The sequence below is a fragment of the Trematomus bernacchii genome, unplaced genomic scaffold (genome assembly GCF_902827165.1).
Source record: "Trematomus bernacchii unplaced genomic scaffold, fTreBer1.1, whole genome shotgun sequence".
In the NCBI taxonomy this organism is placed as follows: domain Eukaryota; kingdom Metazoa; phylum Chordata; class Actinopteri; order Perciformes; family Nototheniidae; genus Trematomus; species Trematomus bernacchii.
Genome location: NW_022987429.1, coordinates 2000276 through 2015485, shown reverse-complemented (window position 1 = coordinate 2015485; position 15210 = coordinate 2000276).

Genomic DNA, 15210 nt, shown 5'->3' with positions numbered 1-15210 from the left:
ACGATTATTTGATATAAACAATTCTCTGAGCAGAGGTTGTAGCTGGCTATCTTACTTACATAATATGCTTATACTAAAACCTTTAATCAACACCATCATAATATAGGAGAATAACGACAAATATTATAATACTGATATAAATAAATACATGATACAGGGTTAGAGCTAGGGTTAAGGTTTGGTTTGAAACACTAATTAGCTTCTGGAAAAAATATTTATACCATTTGTCTTTCTGATATGCTGACAGGTGTCACATAAAAGGATACCTCTAACAAAGACTTTCTATAGCGATGTATGAGGTGTATTACAGTTCATATCACCATAGCAATACATCTTCTTGATGCTGTGTTCCCAGATATATTTTCAAACTCACTGAATGAGTCATTTTCAACTTCCTTTCCATAGAAATGTCTTTAAGAACATTCATGTCAAACATTTCCTGACCTCCTAGGAAACACCTGCTCAGCTGCATACTGCTGTTTCATAAAGTACATTTATGTTCTGTATAAGGACACCTAATGTATAACAAACGTCATTGCAGAGTAGCTCCCAGTATGCATTAGTAATAATGGACTTATGATAGCAATGTGCCATTTTCTATATGGGGTTTATTCATCTTTTAAACCCAGATTATAAAATGCATTATGGTCATGATGGCACTATTTTACACGAACACTACTGCATATGTCACATTTAACCTTACTACAACTGCTGAAAATAGATAGTCTTTGAATTTGGTCATGTTTTAATTGCATTGGATACAGTTCTGTCAAAATGCTTTCAGTTTTGATGAATACCGGGGAAAACAACATGCCAGGATATGGCTATTAAAAGGCTTTTGAGGAGCTTATCTCAGGGTTTAACAGTCACATTTTGAAGGCCAAACATACGCCTTTACTTTAACAAAAGAACCGAAAGAAATCGAGACCTTTATTTAGACGGCTCATCTCCTCTCTTTTATCAATCGCTCTGTATCTTTGGAAACACCAGTGGACCCCTGCGAGCTTCACATTCTCCTTTCCCACATGTTAATATTGATCCAAAAGAGATGCATGAGAAATTGATTATTCTATTCAAACAGTGGCTCAGTTCAGAAAATATAAACAAATTAGATTTGCTGCCTCATAAGAACATTAACACTGCTTCAGTAGAACAGCAATTACTGAAAAGGAACACCATCCTTTAAATGTTAAGGGTGTATACACAAAGTTTTCCTGTACTATGGTAAATGTTTGGCCAACTTAGTTCAGTCTGTATAGTACAGTAATGTTTTTAAACATGTATCAGATAATATTCAAACCTGTGTGGTCTTGTCTGTGTCTAGCTGATGAATACTTCTTGTTATCCCTTAAAGGTCCCATGTCATGCTTTTCCGGTTATTACCCGTCCCCTTGTGTGTTATGAAGGTTTTTCTGCATGTAAACGGTCTGCAGAGTCACAAACCCTCAAAGTACACCCTGTAGCGAGTAAAACTCTAACACAGAAAAGACCTGTCTATGCTGCCCCAGAACGCCTCTTTGGGGATTTCTCATTTTCCATTGTTTGCTTCCTGGTTTCTGTGACGTGTGAACACCCAAATCAACAACAAATGACTGGATTGGCCCAAATGGACCAATCCGTGGAGCACCTCACACACCAGGATCCCTTGGCTAACTAACAGGGAGTCCCCATTGACTTGCATAGAGCTCCCTGAACGCTGGTAATAGACGAGTTGGGATCACGGAGAAATGCTCTCCGCAGACCCATTCTCACAGCGTTATAAACCTTTTTCTTACTCAATATCAAGCCACACTTATTGTTTTTACTTCGGCTGTGAGTGTTTGTGTGTGCTCAGGATGAGTTTCGCTTGTTCTCGCTGTATCGCCGACCCGGAAACCTGTCCGCTCCTCGCAGCAGTTCGCAGCAGCGGCGAGCAGCAGCGGCGAGCAGCAGCGGCGAGCAGCAGCGAGCCTTGCAACGTCCCGACCAATCAGAGCACACTGGGCTCACAGGGAGGGGGGGGGCAGGAGCTCCAACAAGCCGTTTAGGACAGAGAGTGAATACACATACTTTACAGAGATGCTGTATGAGAAACCAATGTGATTTTGGAAAATTGCACAATTTAAATCTATACTAGTACAATGGAATTATGATCAGTAGAAATGGCCATGACATGGGACCTTTAATGCAATAATGATGTGTTCTATCTATGATTTGATGGTAGCCAGCCTAGTAGGCCTCTTTTCAACCTCTTTTCAAGAGGAGGAATGAGAGAGCTGATCATCCAATCACTGCAGAGCATTAGATTGAACAAAGTATCATTGCCATGGGAGACCAATTTCAGCTCAATTATATGCACTCCCCGCTGCTCGTGCCCTCTGTAGTGCTCAACGAAGCTGCTGCAAAAGTTCTTCTCATCTTCCAAAGATGTTGAGGTAATTATTTTTCCTTGGTTGTCAACTTAAGTTCACGGCTATTTTTAATGTGACTGTTGATTCATCAGTTGCCCTCAAATGGCTTGTGTCGTCCACCATTTTCCAAAAGATGTCCATCACTATCAAATCTGATCCTTGCTTGCCATTCCTGAGACATTTGTATTGACAGTTTGTCTTGGGATTTAGGGAGATAAATCAATACCTTGTCAATCATGTGTTTGTTCGAAGGCTTGAGCCCTCAGGGAAGATATTTCGTACACACACCCACTCACTTGCATCACTGAAAAACAGCAGGTGGAAAGGCAAAAGGATTGTATAGGGTTCAGGAATAATTTATTACCCTTGTGACATGTCTTCAGGTGTAGAGGTAATTTACACATCTGTGGTGTAAGATTATATTTCAGGACATGGTGGTAATGAAGTTTTATGGAATATAAATAAACTGAGAATGAAAATCAGACAAGATATGGCTAAAGAGTTTCGAGGAGACTTATAGGAGAGCCACTGGAAGTAAACAGAGGAAAAGTGAATAAGTGATAGGTCAAGAAACCATCTGCCGGAGCTTAAATATAAAAAATGAAATATAATAATCCTAGTGAAGAGCCAGCCAGTCAGTCATTTGTTGGATGCTGTGTTTGGGCTTTGGTGGGGTGTTACATTGTCAGGGGGTGAAAAGCATTGGTGGTCTGTGTGAGCAACACATAACGCTGAACAAACGGTACAAAGACAGGAAATACATAACATAAAAACAAATAGTGATCATTCTTAATTGATGGTATTATGTGAGGTGAATTATTTTGCTGCTTCTCTGACCTAGGCTGAAATTCATATCACATTATAAGCAAGAAATATATTTTGGGGTGCTCCAACAAGTCTACTTTTCAACTGTGGAAGGCACTGCTATAACTCTTAAATAACCTCATATGTAAAGGGTACATACAGTAGCATAGTATCATCTTTAGGTTCATACTTGTATGACATGCTTTCCTGCTAGTTTTCTCAATCTGTTTAACTGAATTCAGGTTTTGTCTGAAATGCTTTGTTTTAGCGCCTGTCTCTTTAAACCCCACCTCCTGAAAAATGTCTTCTCTGATGGTTAGTGGTTCTTAGTCTTCTGTTTATGTGCTATCATTCAGCAAGGGAATTACTCAAACAACACTGTCGAGGCACTTTTTACCATACAAAGGTCCTGATAGCTGCCGCCAAACCAACTTCAACTGTTGCCTGCATCATAAATTCCTTCGAATAACAACTAAAGGCAAACTAGCCCGTAGGCCCACTATTTACCTGTCTGTGAGGCAATCATTCTCTATACTGTTAGTATTAGATTGTTATATTTGAGCTTTCTTCTGTATTAGTCTTTCACATACGGACACTTTAATACCTAAGGCTGCATACATACAAGTCGCTGTTATTAAAGGTCCCATGTCATGGCCATTTCTACTGATCATATTTCCCTTGTTGAGGTCTACTAGAATAGATTTATATTGTGCAATTTTCCAAACTCACATTGGTTTCTCATACAGCATCTCTGTATAGTATGTGTATTCACCAGGTATTCACTCTCTGTCCTAAACGGCTTGTTGGAGCTCCTGCCCCCCCCTCCCTGTGAGCCCAGTGTGCTCTGATTGGTCGGGACGTTACGAGGCTCGCTGCTCAGTGAGCTGGCTTACTGGTGTGGTTTCCGGGTCAGCGATACAGCGCGAAACTCATCCTGAGCACACACAAACAATCACAGCCGAAGTAAAAACAATAAGTGTGGCTTGATATTGAGTAAGAAAAAGGTTTATAAACGCTGTGAGCATGGGTCTGCGGAGAGCATTTCTCTGTGATCCCAACCAGGGAGCTCTATGCAAGTCAATGGGACTCCCTGTTAGTTGAACATTTACGCTAAAGGTCCTGGTGTGTGAGGTGCTCCGCGGATTGGTCCATATTGGTTCCCGGAAGAAACAAATGGAAAAAGAGAAATCTCCAACGAGGCGTTCTGGGGCAGCATAGACAGGTCTTTTCTGTGTTAGAGTTTTACTCGCTACAGGGTGTACTTTGAGGGTTTGTGACTCTGCAGACCGTTTACATGCAGAAAAACCTTCATAACACACAAGGGGACGGGTAATAACCAGAAAAGCATGACATGGGAGCTTTAAAGCAGAGTTTTCGGACCATTGCAGACTTTCCATCACCATTGAGCTCCTTTCCAGGAAGTGTTTGAAGTTTGGACTGATCAGATGAGAAGAAGATGAACATTGAACTAGCTTCCGTTTGTGCCCTCTTGACTTTGGTTGTTTACTTCTTCAGAATCACAATCACAATCAGAAACAGGTTTATTACCAGGTAGGTTTACACTTACGACGAGGAATTTGACTAGGTGTCGTGGTGCATACATAAAAGTAAAACAACAATTAAAACACAGGTAGAGAACTAGAACAAATATTAAAAATAATACAAAATATAGTAAAATATAACAGTATTTACATAGCAATGGAATGGAATACAAATATAAAATATGTTTAATCTGAAAAACCAATCAGTGTGATTCCTCTCATTGACCTGGTGTGTTTTGAGTATGGGTTGAGGACTTTTGTCCTTTGATTTAACTTTTTGATACCTTCTCAAAATGTAATTGCACCTAGACCTGCTTTAAAATAGAAAATACATGGCAATTACCTATTACAATTGGGGAGCTTTAAGAAGGTATCAAAAATGTTGGTCATATTACGAGTACATTTTTAAACAAAAAGAGAAAAATGTAGGTCTTTAAATCATGACCAGATTTTGAAACACCATAATATATCATTATCAATTTAGGGTAGGATATTTCTATGTCATGATTTGACAGTACACGTTTAAAGAGTTTTATCATAATAGCTATTATGAGTTGAAATGCAGCACGATAGCATATTAAATGTACTACTTAATTAGAAATATCATCAGCTGTTAGAATATAAATTAATATCCTATGATTATTAACCATCAACATACAAAAACGACCATGCCATATACTGATCCTGCTGCCGTCTGTCCCTCTAATTCACACACAAGCCCACTGATGATTTTCTTTGAATACAGGAGATAATCAAATGTACACGGTAATATATGAATGTAATGCTGTTGCTTGTAACAAGATATCAGTATATCAATACAACCCATTGGCGTAAACTCAACTCACACATACGCTTATCATAGATGTTCAATGTAATTAGTTGCACTGACTATTCATTTTGTTTGTTTTTAATCACAGTAGGCTCGGTATCATTAATTTTTAATTGTGTCATTATGTAAAATAATTACATAATTTGATCATATAAGCACAACATGATTCCACATGATAATACTTAATCATTGCCAAATGATATCCTTTGCATTTAGGATTTAACCGGTTGCTACACAGTAAATTTCTCTGAGTAAAATTGACTCAAATTGAAGAAAATTTTACTCTAAAAATATAACATTTGGTCCCAACCTATATAGAGTAAAATGTACTCTTTGTTCAGAGTTGTATTTTTAGAGTTCATTTTACTCTATTATGTGCTTAGATTTGACTCTGCTTAATGGTTATTTACTCTATGTAGTGTATATTAAAAACAACTCTACTGCCATTTTACTCATAATAGAAGGTAATTTTTACTCCCAATCGAATGTAATTTCACTCCCAATAGAAGGTAATTTTATTCCCAATAGAAGGCCATTTTACTCAGAATAGAATAAATAAACCATAATGATCTTTACAATAAAAAAGGTCAACCAAAGTGCTTAAGGAACATGAGTGTGTGTGAAGCTGACCATTGAGCGGCCCGACCAAGCAAGGAGGCAGAGGCAGAGAGTTCAAATACAACCCGGTGTGGGCATGTATTCCTCTTTGTGGTACAGGATACACAGCCTCAATATGACTGTCTCACGTGAACACAGTCACCAGCCACCAGGACCTCACACACACACACTAACAGGAAAACAGAACCTAAATACACACAGGACTAATCAAACCAACAAGACACAGGTGAGGAGGGAGGAGAAACACAGGGCACCAGGTGAACGCAATCACCAGCAACAGACAAGACGGGAGGGGGAACACTTTTCAAACTAAAACAGGAAACAGAGACAGACAAACTAAAACATAGACAGATCGTGACAAATATATGCATAAATGACATATAATCACATGCTTCCTGTGCAATGTTTTAACGTGGAACAAATGAATATACTTCGCCAATAATGAAGCTATATAATCCGTAACGGAGACCGAGATCTATGGCCCCAGAGATCACCTCCGTTACAGCGTGGTCATGGTTTAACTCCAATAGAATTGACTCTGCATTTTTGATCGCACTCTAGAAGCTATGAGTAATAAATACACTCCAAAATGATTAAATATCACTATTTCAGAGCAAAATAGTAATTACTCTGGAAAAAATACTCACCAATATTTCCTGTGTATGAAAACAGGTAATTCTCCCAAATGTTTTCCACACATGCAGAGATTACATGTATAAGAGTAAAACAGTAAAAACAACCTTTTCTGACTGCCTTGTTTGTCTCAAAAAAAAATCCATCCATTCAGGCACAAGTCATGTAACATGAAAGTAAGATGTTTACACAGTAACTAAATGAATATCAGATTAGGTCAAGCTTTTAAATTAAGGGTCTTATTGCGAGTATAATTCAATGGTTGTATTGTGTCAGCCTGGATGATTTCAACATGGCTGCAGTCTATACAGGCTTAATGAAAACTAAGCAGCAGTGATGCAGAGTTTATTATCAATGCTCAGACTCTTACAGTGATGGAAAACCATGTTAATGAAAGCTCTCCCTCACTGATATTGGCAGACTGACATACTGTTCACTAGCTTGGCTGCACTACACAGGATGTTGCACAACAATGTTTTATTTACACACGCAAGTATATTCTTAAATGAGAGTGTCAAAGCAGAAAAGACTAGAGTGTTGTGTGGTGGAGTTTTTGAACAGAATGGAAACAACATTTTGAGAAATGATCAGACCTTGTGTACCTCCTCTGTGAATGGAGTTGCTACTTTTGTCAAGGTGTGCAAATGCATGTCTTCAGCGATATGCAACACACGGGGGCCAGGAAATTAATCTTGAATGACTGCGTCTGTAATTGAATCACAGCACTCTTTCGCACCGCTATCGTTTGCGGAATAATTACGAATAATTGTCGCAGAGAAACTATGTCATTAATGAGTGGAGGCAAGGAAAAAAAAGGGGACGCAAAATGTGGCAATGATGAATCTCGATGTGTTCCAGAGAGCCAGGAAACAGAGATCTCCTTTTCCCCTCTGGTTTGGAAACGATGCCAGCGCTGAACTCTAATGGCCTCCTGTTTGCCTGTCACTGGAAGAGAGAGAGGAAGTTGAATGAGTGGAATTAGATTGCATTTCCCATCCCCTTCATTGTTATTTTTGGTCAAATAACACATTGCTCTCCCACTCACAAGCACGGGCGAAAAGCAGTTGGTGTTTAATCAATTCTTTTGGAAAGGGAGTGAGGAGGGGGGCCTCGCTGTGTGCCTGCCGCTGTGCACAAAATGGAATAAATGTGACATTAGGGACACGGGTATCATTACCTTGATGAATTACGGAAGGTATAACGATTATGGAAATTGTCATCGACTGATCATTCGTCTCAATTTATTGCTGCTCAGTGCCACTGTGGCCCTGCAGTCTAAAATGTTATCATGTCAATAGTGCCACTGGCTGTTATCAATGCTTGCTTTGCTCTCACAAATGCAGAGCGCTGTAGGTCTGTTGTAGGCCATGCATCGCAATCCAGAACTCAACAGCGGACCCTCTTGATAGTTATTAAGGTGAGAGGGGAAGCTAATTGAAAGATTGACCGGTCAGAATTGTAGAGTGCTCATAGACTGGGAAGAAGATGAAAGGCTATCAATGAAGGGCTCCATGATGATTTCAGTGAGAGGAGTTCAATCTCAAAACCATTCTCTCAATCTCACCTGGATTAAAAACAGCTCTAATAACTCACCGAGGCATGATGATTATGTCTTAAAATAGTTCTGAGGGGATGTGGAGGATGCGTGGCGTGAAAGCAGCTGAGCTTTTTATTTCTTTTTGGAATTGGTGATTTAGGTCTCCCTGTTTGGTAGTTAAAAATATTAACTCAGCCTACAGCTTATCGAAAAATTAAAAACCAAACTACAAATTACGCACATAGCATTAACACCGTCGTTATGTTAATTATGTCTTTGAAAACAGAGTAATCGTAATATAGCAGCATGCCACAACACACTGAAGTGCGTCCCAAAGAGATCCCTGCAAAGATATTGCTCTGCGCTCGCCTTCGACAATTTCAGGCCACCTCAGGGAGCTTGTTAGTACTCTGCATGTTTGCAAGTATTATCATAACACACCTACAATAAAAAGAGAGAGACGTTTAAGCGCTTTTACTCACGTGACACATCATATTCCCCTTGTTGAGAATATATATGAATATGATTAAACCCTTGACATTCATAATTTGCAGTGCAGTGGTGAAACTGGTAACCCTCTGAGACAATAAATCATGGTTATGTCAACTGCGCTCATTAGACTTCAATTTATGAAAATTGTGCAGGATATGAAGATCCGCAAAGGTCCAGACTCAATGAAAGCCTCTGATAGAGCCCCTCTGGAGAGTTTTCTAATCGCTGCAGCAGGAATATGGCCCTGTAATGGAGGACATATCTCTTCATTAGCTCTGTGTTGGAGTACAGTAGCGTTCACTCAGGCTTTGATAAACGCAGTGCTGTTTTCTTACCCTGGCACTTTTAGCACACAAAAGTTGCCTACGTTTAACTAAGTCCTTCTTTGAGTGGATGTTATTGCTTATTGCCTTAAGTGCAATAACCAGCCAGGGAGAGTGTAATGGTGTACTTAGCTAGCATTATATCAGAATCACTTTTGCGTGCACGATGCGAGGTATTTGGCAGTGCAGCTGCTGTTTAGACAAGGTTGTCTTGGTGTACTGTCTGAAATCAACCTGTATTTCTGTCCTGAAAGACAAAGGCAATCATTTGTGCTACTGATTAGTTCAAATTGGATCAAATTAGTAAGACCAAGGGATTTGTTGGAGGTTATAATATACAGTACAGGTCAGACATCTCTGTCAAAAACCGTGATCTCAAATTGCCATGTACTTCGCTCACAGAGACCATGAAACAATTCCAGCAGAGGAGCTTTGTTTTCTTCAAACCAGGTCGTAACATGATACCGCTGCTCACCCGTGTTGTCTCACCAGAAACATGTTTGTTCCACAGATTATCAAATTGGCCTGTCTCTGTCAAGCTGACTAAGGGACTAAAATGGAGTTTATTATTTTTGCAGAAGAAAGGGTAGCATTTCTCCCCAGTTTAATATGGGATATTTTGGGGGGATCCTTAGTGGCCAAAATGTAGATATCCATTTAATTAGTCACTTTTCCATGGAAGATTTCAACTTATGCAAAAACTAGAACTGCTGCACAGCAAAATGTGTCAAATAAATTACAGCTTTTGGTTGATTTGGCCAATGCTTCTACTATTTAAATTGTGTGCCAAATGTGAAGTTATTATTTCATGAACCTGATAATTCAACAGTGTTATATTCAAGATAGTAATGGTAGGGTGCAGCCTTTCTCAGGCATTTGAAAAGAAAAATGAAACATACAGTCCCTTACCTGAGTGAAAAGACTGCAAACAGCTCTTCCTAATAAAAAGTAATATTCATAAGCTTTTCGTCAGGTTTGGAATGATAAATCAAAGTTGTACTTCTGCAAAAATTAAACTCTGAGTTTTCACCCATAACAAACCCAGCAAAGTAAAGTTGTTTTACCCAGATGGAAAACAAAGCAGAAGTGTCTTTTCTGGGGGAGTGTGTTTTTTAAAACCAGAGCCAATTAAAAAAACTGCCTCTGGTTCCAAAAGGCATTGTTATCCAGCATTTTCCGGGAAGAATTTCTGAACATGTCTCAAAGACAGAGGTGTGGTTATGTGCATTGTTTTGAAAGCATCTCTTGCGACTTTCATTTGAGATATTTCTCTTTCAATTGGCTGTAAGAGAGCACAAGTTTAGAACAAAAAATAATCAAGTGGCAGTATTATAGTACGTCAAAAAAATACATACGGTTATCACTGATAACAGCCCCAGTCCCGACAGCTGATTGAAACAGGAAGTTGGTGCAAAAACACAGCACCAGGGATGGTGTCATTCAAATTGAAACCAATTTCATATCAGCGAGAAAGGTTGATTTGATGGAAATTGAAGAAAACACAGAAAGCCCCAAGTGTTTTGGGGGCCTATAGTGTTCTTTAATATGAGTGTGCAAGACAAAATAAAAAGACAGTGTAATGTAATTTCTAATACCATTTAAGCAACCACTGTGTGAAATCAATGAATTGGTTAACAGTCTGAAAAGGAGCCTTGTAGTTTGTGATTCAAATCGTTTTAAGAAAGAAAATGTTTGACTTTGATTAAACAAAGAAGAAGATTTCTGTCAAGCAAAAATATCAAATGTTAAATCATTTTACAATAAAATGTATATAATATAATCATGGTAAAACAGCCGATTGTGGTACTGGGAAACCGTCTGAAATATTTGTATTTAATCTTTATTTTTTCACTATTAAATCTCCTGATTACGATTATTATGTTCAAACGCATAAAAAAGGGTTGTGGATTTAGACAAAAAATTTCCAATATGCAGAAGGAATAACTCTTGAAATGTAGTTTTAGAATTTTAATAGAGGATATGTGCAAAACCTATTGCCTAATTCACTTTTGAATAGCCTAAGGTACTATTCATTAATGTGAGAGTGGAAATATAAGCAGTTCACACGAGGACATGAGATGATCTCACCTTGCAGTTCAGGAATAGGCAGAACACAATCACCATAAGACAGGAAATTCCCAAGAAGTGAGGAAGTACAAGTAGAAAGCACGTGCAGTGTTAGGTCTGGTGTACATTAATGTTGAAGGCTTGTGTATAATAACACTGTTTTTATTACCAGCAGCTGGTGTTTTCACCTTGTGGGTGTGTGTGTCAGTGTGTCAGTGTATGTGTTTTTGTAGACAGATTTGTTTGACCACAATAAGTGTTGCAACCGTGCAAGATGCAGTCACAAATCTCACACATGTCTGTTTGATATCAAATGAAGGTCAAGCAGGAAGATTGGCAAAAGCATGTGTGTGTGTTTTTAGACGGATTTTGTGACAGCTATAACATCTCTACCGTGCAAGTTACAGTCACAAATCTTCACAGATGTGTAGTTAAGATCAAAATGAAGGTAGAATTGGAAGAAGTGCGTGGTCGAGGCAAGAGGGGCAAACAATGAGCCCCTACAATAATAGTTTGGCATTTTGCCTTTGCGAGTTGGTCTCTAGTTTTTGAATTAAGAACAATATTTCTGGCCGCACCTCTCCCCATTTCCTGTCATCCTCAGCTGTGCTAGGCAAAATAATATTTTTATGAAAAGGAACAAGTGTGTCTTTTCTCTGAGCTTGACAGGTCAGGTGATCAGTCACTGGGAAAGTGGGATTGGAGGGGGTTTAGTCTACTGTCCACTATGTGCAGCAAACTGGTCTCTTGTGGATCGTCTAAAGCTTTGTGTCCAATGGTAATGCAGCTGACTGTATGCTCCATGTCCCAGTACAAGTGACTCCAGGAGAAGTGTCTTTACTGAATGTGTTGCTGTAAAAGCTTCACTAAAACCCCATTTCTAAAACGAATGAAGATGTTTTCCGGCAATTAAAAAATTCAGATCATAATTTACATTAATGCACACACAATATACACTATATCTGTTTTCTTGTCTTTTTTATTACATCCGATTTGTATTCATATTTTATTCCTTTTTTCATTCCATTCCATTGCAATGTAAATACTGTTATATTTTACTATATTTTCTATTATTTTTTATATTTTTTCTAGTTCCCTACCTGTGTTTTTATTTCATGTTTTATTTTTATTTTTATGTACGCATCATGACGTCAAGTCAAATTCCTCATATGTGTAAACCTACCTGGTAATAAACCTGTTTCTTATTTTGACCGAGAAGTAGAACACTGTTGAACACCACTGATAATATTATCCCATAAATCTGTCTATTATTACTTTTTACATTTGAATGAATAGAAAACGGGATCCTTCAGAACAACCATTGATAGAAACACAGAACAGACATTGAGGAGGGCCACATACAGAAAAGGAAACTTCATTATTTGAATGGTAGGGATTAGTACGTTAGAAAAGTAATAACGTGACCTTCACAGCCTGCTGTTCAGCACACTCTACTTATAATACCGTGTCTCCATTTGTGGAATTGTACAGGGTTAACACTTTGGTCTTCAAACTAAGTGACCCCTATTCAAGCTTCAGACACAAACTAGTGAACTTACTGTAAGACTTGTAGGAAGTTAGTCAAAGGTTATAGATTTCATGTCATGCCGGTGTCTCGTGTTCTCTTCTTCAGCGTGTTCCAGTTTTATAAAGAAAAGCACTTACTTTATCAACATTCAAGGTTTTTCTTTTCATCCTTTTCAAAGCTGCTGTTACTTTTAAGTGTTGAGGACTGATTGCAGGTCACGACAACAAAGAAATAGAAATTCCAACTTACAAAAAAACTTGTGGATTTGTACACGTGTAGGTTAATAAGTCTATAAGTGTATAAAGCAATGATCCAAATGTCACCAACAACTGGCAGTACTCAATAATGTAATGTAGAGTTGATGCAATTAAGCATAACACAATAATACATGTAACCTTTATTCCATCAGTTATTATTTCTGTTTGCAGAAATATGCTGCATTTACCTGAGCTAACCTTTAGGTTTATGCAGTAGATGAGGGCTGTCAAACATGCGGCCCCAGGGGCCAAAACCAGCCTGCCAAAGGGTCCAACCCGGCCCCACTGGATGACGCAAAAGCACGAGAACTGACAACTGAAAACAGAGAGAATAAATGAACTGTTGGCAGGGTTGAGGAAACAACAGTCTGTTTTTAGTTGTTGCCGGGGGATCAGCTGTTTTGTCATTGGATTTGTCATTATTGTTCCTGGGTTCCTTTGTTCTGAGTCTGCATGATGCTGGTGAATGTTGTGTTTTTTATTTTGGTCAAAGGTGGAGTTATTTTCACTGAAAGGAGGCGTGTGGCGCAGTGGGGTGTAGGTGTTCGGATCAGGGGGTCACAGGTTCAAACCCCACTGCAGTCAGCATGTCGTTGTGTCCCTGGGCAAGACACTTCACCCCAAATTGCTCCTGTGGGGATTGCCCACAGTATTGAGTATGTAAGTCGCTTTGGATAAAAGCGTCTGACAAGTATCATGTAATGTGATGTAATTATTGTGAACGTTTTCTGAATTCTGACTTGTACTTCTTCACTAAAAGAGAAGGAAACATTTGGATATGTTGTACTTATAGAGGTGATATGCAATGGTTGTGCTTGTCTGGCTCACTTGATATTAACATTTCTATCTGTGGCCAACAAATAGAGAATACAAGATACATGTTTCATGGTAATGATCACGTTTTTTGTGTAAGTGTGTCCAAGGTTATTATTTGTTTTAATTACTCATAACTCTCAATCTTACCCGTGACGACTATATGTCTCAGCCGTCAAACTCTAAAAGAAAATGAAAGTTGCTAAAATGTTATGTTAACACATTTGAATGGTGAGGAGTAATCAATGATTTTTAACCTTGCACCCTCCATAAATCCATAGAGATGAAGTGTGTCTCCCTGCTCTGCTACTGACTATTACTACTTCTGGTATATAGAAAAAAATACGTTTTATATTGCTTTTTCTCCTCATTCAAATAACTAAATTCAGTTCTCAAGGTCTCGCACCACTTTGCTTTGATATAATACGTCTCTTCCCTTTAACACTGTATTTCTGTCTTTAAAATTAGCAACGACTGAAACTGTTTTTTATTTGAAAAGGTACTTTTACATTTTTTTTTATTTAATTCATCGTCAGTTATTTTCAGTCACATATTGGACAAATATTAACAAAATGTATGTCATCTTAAGAGTTTCTTTTTATTAAAAATGAAATATATATATTTCGAACAGGAAAATTCAAAAGCTTTTATTTTGTATTTGTGACCAAATAGGCCAAGGTTGTGGTTTATTATGACAATAGTTATGTTGTACAACGTATTCAGGAAATGCATGTTGGGGGTTAAAGTGTTGATCTGCTCGCTGGGAGTTTTTTAATTACCTTTCATCGGTGTGAAAATGGCTTTCTAGCTGTCTGGTTTCTCAGGTTGTCTAGTTCCTCTTTCCACTTTCTGGTGCTATAGCGACTCACTACAATCAATAGAAATGTTCACAGAATGGCCTCAGAAGGAAAATAAGGCCCTCCCACCTCATTGCAAAGTGTCCTCTGAGATTTGAAAGCTTGGCAGTGAGGCATCCGTCTCCGTGCTCCTTTACTGTAGAAGACGGTGGAAGATTTCAGCCCTCTGAATATATCTGAGACTCGTTTGCAAAAACTTAAAATTCCTATTTCGCTCAAAATAATCTTTTTTTTTTTAAAAGATTGATATTTCCTGACATAAACTTTCCTTTTCCGCATTTAATGCTTTTTTTTCCATCTCCCTTTTCTCTCAGATGTAAAGGAAAAAGGTGCTTTCCCTAAAATCCTAACTGTATAACCAAGGGTGAAAGCTGTTTTGTCCCTTTGGAAGGGATTCATTTCCACATGAAAAGGGGAGTTCTGTCCAATCCTTTTATACATGTCCGTTTAGTTTGCCCAACACAATGCTGGACTAACAAAAGGCAATAGCCTTTACAGTGTGTATATAATGCTCTGCACAT